Below are 7500 nucleotides of genomic sequence, written 5' to 3'. Positions count from 1 at the left end.
CGGGGGAGGGCCCGGGGCAGCGCGGGCAGGCGGGGAGCAAAAAAAGGCGCGGGCGCCAAAAAACGTCGGGGTCCCGGGGTGGCGGAGGGGGGCGGCGGCGGGGGCGGCGGCGGGTACACGGCGCCGGGTCCAGGGCGCCGGGTCCAGCCCGTCCCGGGGCGGGGACAGGTGGTGTCGTCCGTCCCCGCCCCCGTAACCTGCTCTGAAGCATCCGCTTCCCGCCGCGGTTCGCCCTCCACCCCCCCCGCCGCACACGCAGCTGCCGCTTCCCGCCGCCTCTGCCCCCCGCCCCGGGATCAACCACCCGCCGGGTCCAGCCGGTCCCGGTCCCGGGAACCTGCTCCCGGGGCCAGCCGGAGCCACGCCCCCTCCTCTGACGCTTCCAGCTGCCGCCTCCCCTCCCACCCCCCAAACTCACACTGGCCCTCGCCGGCCCGCCCACCCGCCTACCTGCTTGCCCGCCGCCGCTGGGTGGCGTGCCGGACACTCTCGCACACAGGTACACAGACAGGGACACAGGGACACAGGCACTCAGGCACACAGGGACACAGGGACACAGGGACACAGGGACACAGGGACACAAGGACACAGGGACACAGGCACTCAGGCACTCAGGCACTCAGGGACACAGGGACACAGGGACACAGGGACACAGGCACTCAGGCACACAGGGACACAGGGACACAGGTGGCGGGCCGGAGGCCTCTCTCCACTGTGTGGCAGGGGTCCAAGAGCCACCCCAGCCCAACCCAGAGGGTCTTTTGCACCTCTCTAGAGGCCACCCAGAGACCCCAGGCCGCAGCAGAAGCCTCCCCCGCACGCTCTGCAGGCTTCCGACCCACCCCAGGCCGCACCAGAAGCCTCTCCCGCACGCTCTGCAGGCTTCCGACCCACCCAAGGCCGCAGCAGAAGCCTCTCCCGCACGCTCTGCAGGCTTCCGACCCACCCCAGGCCGCAGCAGAAGCCTCTCCCGCACGCTCTGCAGGCTTCTCAGCCACCCCAGGCCGCACCAGAAGCCTCTCCCGCACGCTCTGCAGGCTTCTCAGCCACCCCAGGCCGCACCAGAAGCCTCTCCCGCACGCTCTGCAGGCTTCTCAGCCACCCCAGGCCGCACCAGAAGCCTCTCCCGCACGCTCTGCAGGCTTCTCAGCCACCCCAGGCCGCACCAGAAGCCTCTCCCGCACGCTCTGCAGGCTTCTCAGCCACCCCAGGCCGCACCAGAAGCCTCTCCCGCACGCTCTGCAGGCTTCTCAGCCACCCCAGGCCGCACCAGAAGCCTCCCCCGCACGCTCTGCAGGCTTCTCAGCCACCCCAGGCCGCACCAGAAGCCTCTCCCCGCACGCTCTGCAGGCTTCTCAGCCACCCCAGGCCGCACCAGAAGCCTCTCCCGCACGCTCTGCAGGCTTCTCAGCCACCCCAGGCCGCACCAGAAGCCTCTCCCGCACGCTCTGCAGGCTTCTCAGCCACCCCAGGCCGCACCAGAAGCCTCTCCCGCACGCTCTGCAGGCTTCTCAGCCACCCCAGGCCGCACCAGAAGCCTCCCCCGCACGCTCTGTAGGCTTCTGACCCACCCCAGGCCCCAACAGAAGCCTCTCCCGAACGCTCTGCAGGCTTCCGACCCACCCCAGGCCGCACCAGAAGCCTCCCCCGCACGCTCTGCAGGCTTCCGACCCACCCCAGGCCCCAACAGAAGCCTCCCCCGCACGCTCTGCAGGCTTCCGACCCACCCCAGGCCGCACCAGAAGCCTCTCCCGCACGCTCTGCAGGCTTCCGTCCCACCCCAGGCCGCGCCAGAAGCCTCCCCCGCACGCTCTGCAGGCTTCCGTCCCACCCCAGGCCGCGCCAGAAGCCTCTCCCGCACGCTCTGCAGGCTTCCGTCCCACCCCAGGCCGCACCAGAAGCCTCTCCCGCACGCTCTGCAGGCTTCCGTCCCACCCCAGGCCGCACCAGAAGCCTCCCCCGCACGCTCTGCAGGCTTCTCAGCCACCCCAGGCCGCACCAGAAGCCTCCCCCGCACGCTCTGCAGGCTTCTCAGCCACCCCAGGCCGCACCAGAAGCCTCCCCCGCACGCTCTGCAGGCTTCTCAGCCACCCCAGGCCGCACCAGAAGCCTCTCCCGCACGCTCTGCAGGCTTCCGACCCACCCCAGGCCCCAACAGAAGCCTCTCCCGCACGCTCTGCAGGCTTCCGACCCACCCCAGGCCCCAACAGAAGCCTCTCCCGCACGCTCTGCAGGCTTCCGACCCACCCCAGGCCCCAACAGAAGCCTCTCCCGCACGCTCTGCAGGCTTCCGTCCCACCCCAGGCCGCACCAGAAGCCTCCCCCGCACGCTCTGCAGGCTTCTCAGCCACCCCAGGCCGCACCAGAAGCCTCCCCCGCACGCTCTGCAGGCTTCTCAGCCACCCCAGGCCGCACCAGAAGCCTCTCCCGCATGCTCTGCAGGCTTCCGACCCACCCCAGGCCGCACCAGAAGCCTCTCCCGCACGCTCTGCAGGCTTCCGACCCACCCCATGCCCCAACAGAAGCCTCTCCCGCACGCTCTGCAGGCTTCCGACCCACCCCAGGCCCCAACAGAAGCCTCTCCCGCACGCTCTGCAGGCTTCCGACCCACCCCAGGCCCCAACAGAAGCCTCTCCCGCACGCTCTGCAGGCTTCCGACCCACCCCAGGCCCCAACAGAAGCCTCTCCCGCACGCTCTGCAGGCTTCCGACCCACCCCAGGCCGCACCAGAAGCCTCTCCCGCACGCTCTGCAGGCTTCCGTCCCACCCCAGGCCGCACCAGAAGCCTCCCCCGCACGCTCTGCAGGCTTCTCAGCCACCCCAGGCCGCACCAGAAGCCTCCCCCGCACGCTCTGCAGGCTTCTCAGCCACCCCAGGCCGCACCAGAAGCCTCTCCCGCATGCTCTGCAGGCTTCCGACCCACCCCAGGCCGCACCAGAAGCCTCTCCCGCACGCTCTGCAGGCTTCCGACCCACCCCATGCCCCAACAGAAGCCTCTCCCGCACGCTCTGCAGGCTTCCGACCCACCCCAGGCCCCAACAGAAGCCTCTCCCGCACGCTCTGCAGGCTTCCGACCCACCCCAGGCCCCAACAGAAGCCTCTCCCGCACGCTCTGCAGGCTTCCGACCCACCCCAGGCCGCACCAGAAGCCTCCCCCGCACGCTCTGCAGGCTTCTCAGCCACCACAGGCCGCACCAGAGGATCTTTTGCACCTCTCTGGACGCCACCCAGAGACTCCAGGCCGCACCAGAGGCCCCCCCCCCAACCATTTACAGGCTGCAGTGCCAGCCTAGGCCCCGCTGGCAGCCTCCCTTGTCTGCTTTGGAAGGCCTCCCATCCACTCCAGACCTGCCTGGAGGCCTCCCTCGACTGCTCCCGGGGCCCTCGAAGCCACCCTAGGCCTTTCTGGAGGACCTGCTCGACCGCTCGGGCGGCTTCTGACGCACCCTCAGCCATCCGGCGCCCAGCAGCTCCCAGGGCCAGGCACCGGCCTCCCCCTCCGGCCACCCCTGGGGCCGGGGGTGGCTCGGACTCGGCGCCCCCAACGTGTCGTCCCGTCCCCCCCCCCCCCCGCACCGCCGAACATTCGCTGCAGCCGAGGGCTTGCCGCTCGACGCCTACCCCACCCGCCAAGCCCCCCGCTGCGGCCCGGCGCTGCCCCGGCCGCTGCGCCCCGCCTCTCATCGCTGCAGGTGCTGCCGGGACCCCGTGCTGGCTGCCGGCTTCCCGGGGCTGCCCCGGGCACGGACAGGTCGCCCCCCCCGCCCCGGCGAATGTTCACCGAACCGGCTGCCGGCTGCCTTTGAGCACCCCCCGCCCCCCGCCACTATCGTCCCCCCCCGCCCCCCCTCCGCCTCCGCTGCCGCTTCTCCCCGCAACGCCTCCACTGCCTCCCCCCGCCACCGGCGAACGAGTCGCCGGATCCGTAGGGTGCCGGGAGCCCGAACGGCGAGCGGCTCCGGCTGCTGCCGGGGCCGCGGGGCTTCGAGCCGCTCCGGCCGCGCCCGGGACCCCGTGCCGGAAGCCGGCATCCCGGGACGGCCCCGGGACGGCCCCGGTCGCCGGCCGGGTGACGTTCAGCGAAGCGGCTGCCGCCAGTCTTTGGGCCTCCCCCGTGCCGGGGCCGCGGGGATTCGAGCCGGTCCGGCCGCGGCCGGGATCCCGGGCCGGACGATGGCTTCCCGGGCCGGTCCCGGTCGCCTCCCGGGTGACGTTCACCGAAGCGGCTGCCGGCTGTCTTCGAGCCCCCCCCCCCCCTCCGCCTCCGCTGCCGCTTCTCCCCGCACCCCCTCCACTGCCTCCCCCCGCCGCCGGCGAACGAGTCGGCGGATCCATACCGTCCCGAGAGCCCGAGGCGGCGGCACCCAGTGCGGGTCCGGCCGAGGCCGGGACCCTGTGCCTGTCGCAGGATTCCCGGGACGGCCCCGGAACGGCCGCGGTCGCCGGCCGGGTGACGTTCACCGAAGCGGCTGCCGGCTGTCTCCGAGCCCCCCTCCCCCCTCCGCCTCCGCTGCCGCTTCTGCCCGCACCTCCTTCACTGCCTCCCCCCGCCGCCCGCGAACGAGTCGCCGGATCCGTAGGGTGCCGGGAGCCCGAAGGGCGAGCGGCTCCGGCTGCTGCCGGGACCGCGGGGATTCGAGCCGCTCCGGCCGCGGCCGGGACCCCGTGCCGGAAGCCGGCATCCCGGGACGGCCCCGGGACGGCCCCGATCGCCTCCTGGGTGACGTTCACCGAAGCGGCTGCCGGCTGTCTTCGAGCCCCCCCCCCCCCTCCGCCTCCGCTGCCGCTTCTGCCCGCACCCCCTCCACTGCCTCCCCCCGCCGCCGGCGAACGAGTCGGCGGATCCATACCGTCCCGAGAGCCCGAGGCGGCGGCACCCAGTGCGGGTCCGGCCGAGGCCGGGCCCCCGTGCCTGTCGCAGGCTTCCCGGGACGGCCCCGGAACGGCCGCGGTCGCCGGCCGGGTGACGTTCAGCGAAGCGGCTGCCGCCAGTCTTTGGGCCTCCCCCGTGCCGGGGCCGCGGGGCTTCGAGTCGGTCCGGCCGCGGCTGGGACCCCCGTGCCGGTCGCCGGCTTCCCGGGACGGCCCCGGTCGCCGGCCGGGTGACGTTCACCGAGGCGACTGCCGGCTGTCTTCGAGCCCCCCCCCCCCTGCCGGAGCCGCGGGGATACGAGCCGGTCCGGCCGCGGCCGGGACCCCGTGCCGGAAGCCGGCATCCCGGGACGGCCCCGAGACGGCCCCGATCGCCTCCTGGGTGACGTTCACCGAAGCGGCTGCCGGCTGTCTTCGAGCCCCCACCCCTGCCGTGGCCGCGGGGATTCGCCCCGGTCCGGCAGCTGACGGTTCCCTGTGCCGGACGCCGGCTTCCCGGGACTGCCCCGGGACAGCCCCGGTCGCCTCCCGGGTGACGTTCACCGAAGCTGCTGCCGCCTGTCTTTGTCCCCCCCCCCCCCGTGCTCTCCCTCAGCCGGGAGGTAGACGTGCTCTCCCTCGGCGAGTAGACGTGCTCTCCCTCGGCGAGTAGACGTGCTCTCCCTCGGCGAGTAGACGTGCTCTCCCTCGGCGAGTGGACGTGCTCTCCCTCGGCGAGTAGACGTGCTCTCCCTCGGCGAGTAGACGTGCTCTCCCTGGGCGAGTAGACGTGCTCTCCCTGGGCGAGTAGACGTGCTCTCCCTGGGCGAGTAGACGTGCTCTCCCCGGGCGAGTAGACGTGCTCTCCCTGGGCGAGTAGACGTGCTCTCCCTGGGCGAGTAGACGTGCTCTCCCTGGGCGAGTAGACGTGCTCTCCCTCGGCGAGTAGACGTGCTCTCCCTCGGCGAGTAGACGTGCTCTCCCTCTGCGAGTAGACGTGCTCTCCCTGGGCGAGTAGACGTGCTCTCCCTGGGCGAGTAGACGTGCTCTCCCTCGGCGAGTAGACGTGCTCTCCCTGGGCGAGTGGACGTGCTCTCCCTGGGCGAGTAGACGTGCTCTCCCTGGGCGAGTAGACGTGCTCTCCCTCGGCGAGTAGACATGCTCTCCCTCGGCCAGTAGACGTGCTCTCCCTCGGCGAGTAGACGTGCTCTCCCTCGGCGAGTAGACGTGCTCTCCGCGGAGATCGCGCTTGTCGCCAAGGGGTCGCTGTTGCGCTCTGCCTCCGCCTACGTCATCGTACAAGCCGGCGTGATTTCTGCGACCTGCCGCTGGGCGGAGGTCGGCTGGTTGTGCGCTCGCGGAGCTGACGGCCCTCCAGTTCCGTATATGAGGGAACGAGTGACGCCGAGCACTCCCAGGGCAGCGCTGCCGAGCGGCTGCTCCAAGCCACCCGCCAGGCGGCTGGGCAGGGGTCCGTCTGGCTTCTCGGTGGCTTTCGCCCGGGTCAGAGAGGGGACCCGCGGGGCCGAGCAAAGGCGCGGCGGTTTGGAGCGGCCGCTGGCGCACCCTCAGCGGTGTTGGATGGGTTTCGCTCGTCCGTGAGCCGGAGCCCAGCCCGGGCTCGGCAACGAAAGAGGGGAAAAGAAAAAAAGTTGACGAGTGGCTGGCGCCGGCCACTGCCAAAGTGTGGAACCCCCGAAGCGAAGTTTGCCCGGTGGGGCACGGGGGCAGAGAAAGCCGGGGAGACGTGGTGCCGGCGTCGGTCCCACCAAGAATGGAAAGCAAGCCCGTCCAGGCACGGCGAGAGAGAGCCCGGTAAGGGGCAGAGAGAGTTCCCAGCACTGGACCCTCTTCACGGGGGTTCCCCCCCATGGCCAAAGCCGCAGCCCGCGGGGGCACGGCATCTAAGGGAAAAGCCAGCGGCGGTGACTGGCCACTCGTATGCTATGGAGCCCGGCATGGGGGGAGGAGGGCAAGCCGGTGCCCCAGCACGGCTTCCTCCTGGCTCCAGAGGGGCGCCCCGTGATGGAGATGTAACTCGGTGCAGCTTGAGGGAAAATGCAAGCCCACATTTCGGGGAGGCAGAGGTGCCCTGTGAGCCGGTGCGGCCCGGTGCAGCTTGCCCCCCCCCCCCCATCTCTGGAGGGCGCCCCGTTTGCTCCTCCGGCGTGTTGCCCGCACGCCGAGCCCCGTGCCTGCTTGGCTGCTCCCGAGGGCGGTGGCGGGTGCGCGTGGCTGTGTCTGTCCCAGAAGAGCGAGGCCGTGGGGCCTCCGCTGGCTTCCTTTCCTTCTGTCCTTGTTGATCGATGAGGCCTTTCGGGTCGCGTCGGAAAGGGCCCCCGGCCGGCAGGGCAAGGGCGGTCTTCCTTTCCACTTCGCTTCCCGTCGCGTGTGAGGTGTCGTCCTCGTTCCCCCAGCCCCGAGCGGCTCGAGCGGGGGGGAGCCGTGGCGTTAGCGGCCCGGCGCGTGCCTTGCCGCATCCTCCCCTTTCCACCTCCCCCCCGGCGCTGGGGCAGGGTTCGGGGACTGGTCTACCGCAACCGGCTTTGTGACTGCTGCGTGGCCCCGTGAGTTTTCAGGTGTCCTAAAACGCGTGAGGCGCCGGTGTCGTCCTCGGTTCCGGGTACCCGCGGGTGCCGGCCGCGAGCA

This window comes from Melanerpes formicivorus, unplaced genomic scaffold (assembly GCF_026170545.1).
Source record: "Melanerpes formicivorus ecotype bairdi unplaced genomic scaffold, bMelFor1.0.p_v2 SCAF_142, whole genome shotgun sequence".
Classification (NCBI taxonomy): domain Eukaryota; kingdom Metazoa; phylum Chordata; class Aves; order Piciformes; family Picidae; genus Melanerpes; species Melanerpes formicivorus.
Note: the sequence above shows the minus strand (reverse complement) of the source record.